Here is a 3,131-nt window from a genome sequence, read left to right as displayed (position 1 = left end):
AGCCTGGAAAAAATAAGGAGCTAAAATGTTTCTATGCTATGAGAATGCATAAATATTCAAATGCTAAACTAAAAGGTCTCTCATCTCATCCCACAAGCCATTTGAGACCATTGCTCATTCAGCCACCAGAGGATTTTAGTACTTTAAAAAAATTGCCACAAAACACCTGCAGTGTGCAAAGAGCTGCTCTGCAAAGCATCTTGTAGGCATTCTGTGATGCACCCCTGAAGGATTTATTGCCTCCAGCTGGCTGGCTCGCAGCACATCCTCCTTCCTCCGTCTAGATGGCACTCTGCAGTCTGCTAAAGCCTTGTGCAAACGAGCACGGACGGGAGGGCTCAGCAGCCACTGCGTGGAGCTTGAGCTGCAATTTTGTCAAACTCTGGTCCTGTGAATGGGCAGGAAGGGAAAGGAAAGGGAGGAGAGAGAGGGGAGAAAAATTACATCCATGGAACCTTTCAGAGTTTATGAGCTCTGGGAACTTAGAACAGTCTTTTCTTCTGGTGCCTTAATACGTTCACCTGATAATTCATGCTGAGTATTCTCCTTCTCACATGCATATTTCTTGTCCTTGAAGGTGCTTCTGAGTCTTTGTGGTACAGGATATTTGGTCTATCTGAGCTTGTTCACCCTTTCTGTCCCCCAGGCCACACAGCCTGGCCTTCAAAAACTTGCAAATAAAGCAAAGTATAGAAAATAAGGATGTTCATTAGTTATATACTGACATATTGCTGAGCTGTCTCGGGGTAATACATTTTTACTTTTAAAGGCAATTTTATGTTCTTCTACAGGTTTATTTTTCTGGTTCATCTTGGGCATGGAGAGAAATGTCTGGGGGCACCAAATACAAAGCAGGATCCAATAAAGGCAGCTTGGGGAGGATGATGAATGAATGTTGGGGATGTGCTGAAATGGCTGGGGGAAGTGCAGTGAGGAAGTATGAGGAGAGATGGAGGAGGTGGGAACAGCAACATGCATTTTTAAACTGCATTGAAATAGCAGCATCCCCAACAGAAGCAGAATGCCACTGGTGCCATTTTTCCAGTGGTCTGAGTTAATGGTATGGATTTCAGAATGTGAGACAGTCAAGTTCCTCAATCTTTTCAGGTATCTGGAGATGCCTGGGGCACATATGCAAGACTTGTGTGCAACTCCCTATATAGCTTATTGTAAAATGGTGGAGTTTATTGGCTTAAATGGGATGTTTGGAGAGCATCCCAAGCTGCTGCAGGGACCCTCCTTTCCCTGTTCTGGGGCACTTGGCCATGGTCTTGTGCCAGTACAAATCCCCAGCACACATTGTTTAGGTGTTTTCCAGGAGCAGCTCTTTGCTGGGTGGCAGCTCTCAGAGCAGGGTTTGCCAATCAGGTGCCCATTGTCTCCAGGCTGTGGTTCTGCCCTGGGAACTCACATGTGCTGCCTGGGGTGATGGTATGAGCACAACTCACATGCTCCTGTATCAGCTCCCACTGCTTCCTGTCCCTGCTGTTACTCATGTCTGGATGATTACCTGCATGCCTGGAAGCACTTCCTAAAGTTCTACCCTTTAATCTCTGCCCCTCTGTGGGCAGTTCTTGTACAGGTGAGTCTTATCCATGCGCATGAGTGCAGTTTGCCAGACTCAGGTGTGCCTCGTTTGCTGTTTAGTGTTCACCTGATTGTTGTTGCCTGTTTGGGGCTAAGGATCTCTGGGAAATGGTTTTGTAAAGCTGCTGCCCAGTCCTTCAAATCCATGGCCTCAAGGCCTGCTATCTGAAGCAAGGTAGAAGAGGATAAAATGTGTGCAAATTAGGAGATTTAAGTAAATTAAGTTACATAATCTTCTGGTGTCTATTGACCAAAGATATGTCAAAAGAAAATCTATCTATCTAGGTGCACGTGCCCATCCTCTCTCCATCCCTGTCCTTCCTTTCCTGTCCATGGTCCCTTCCACAAAGCATTGTGTTTTGTGTGACACTTTGACCTGCAGCTCCAACCTTCAGCAGCATCACTTGATGATCCTCCTAAAATTAACAGGTGCTCTGAAATTCACAATTCATGGTGTGTTCATGTGAACTCACTCTCTTCAGAGCTGCTTGACCTTGCTTTGGACAGCTTTAAATTCTGCTGTGTCTGCTGCCCCCAGGCCTACTTGCCCCACAGGGATGAAGGCAGGAGAGTGATGAAAACCTCCTGGTGGGTTGTCACTAGTCATGGTGGCTGCAAGGTGTGACTGGATGGACCACTGGATGGCCCAGGATGGACCACAGGCTTGGTGATGCAGGATGTGAGTCACTTGAGGGAACTGTGCTGTCCTGACACAGAGCAAACAGGGGTGGTGAGTCAGAGGTGGCCTGAGCACGCCATGGTGGAGCACCAGAACTATGCTCAGGCTCCATGGAGGAGCTGCTGACGTGGGGACAACAGGGATTCCAGGATCCTGACAGTGTGTAAGGGGGTGGCACAGCTCCAAATGGGGCTCCCCGTGGTATGAGCTGGAGCAGGCTTTGAATCTGTGCTGTTTTTAGAGCTGAAATAGGTTTTCATGTCTGTCTGCTGGCCCAGCAACACCCTCACTGCATTGAGGAGCCTCTGAGTGCACAGAGAACCTGCCAGGGCCCAGCAGCAAGATTAATGCGTCTGGGAATTTCCTGGTGACACTTTTTGTGCTATTTACCAGAAGTCCCTTGAAGGCAGAAATTATTGCATTAAAAGATTAAGGCATCATTAATCATATCTTTTTGTCTTCCATTTTCTGGCAGACTGACTCAGTATTACTGGTAAGGCTGTTTTTATATTTTTCTCCATTCAGAAGAATAAGTTTCTTCAAGTCTTTTCTGTAACTGTGCCATCCTTAGGTAAGAAGGAACCTCAAGAAAATTTTGGGCAGCCGAGTGGAATTGCTTACTATTGTGAACACTGACATTTTGACCTCCTTGCTGTCTATTGAGTGATGTATACAATTCATGGTTCTTCATAAAAGTAATATAAACCATTTTTTAAAAAGTACTTATAAGATATAGTTATTGTCCAAAGATCTTGCCTGGGTGTGAGGGGGGCAATGTGGGATGGATGGTGGTTGTAGATGTACCAATTTCTTCTGGTGTGGTGGCAGGGGTGGAGATGGAGGGGTTGACCTGGTGGTGGAGCTT

Source organism: Geospiza fortis, unplaced genomic scaffold (assembly GCF_000277835.1).
Source record: "Geospiza fortis unplaced genomic scaffold, GeoFor_1.0 scaffold237, whole genome shotgun sequence".
Taxonomy (NCBI): Eukaryota; Metazoa; Chordata; class Aves; order Passeriformes; family Thraupidae; genus Geospiza; species Geospiza fortis.
Note: the sequence above shows the minus strand (reverse complement) of the source record.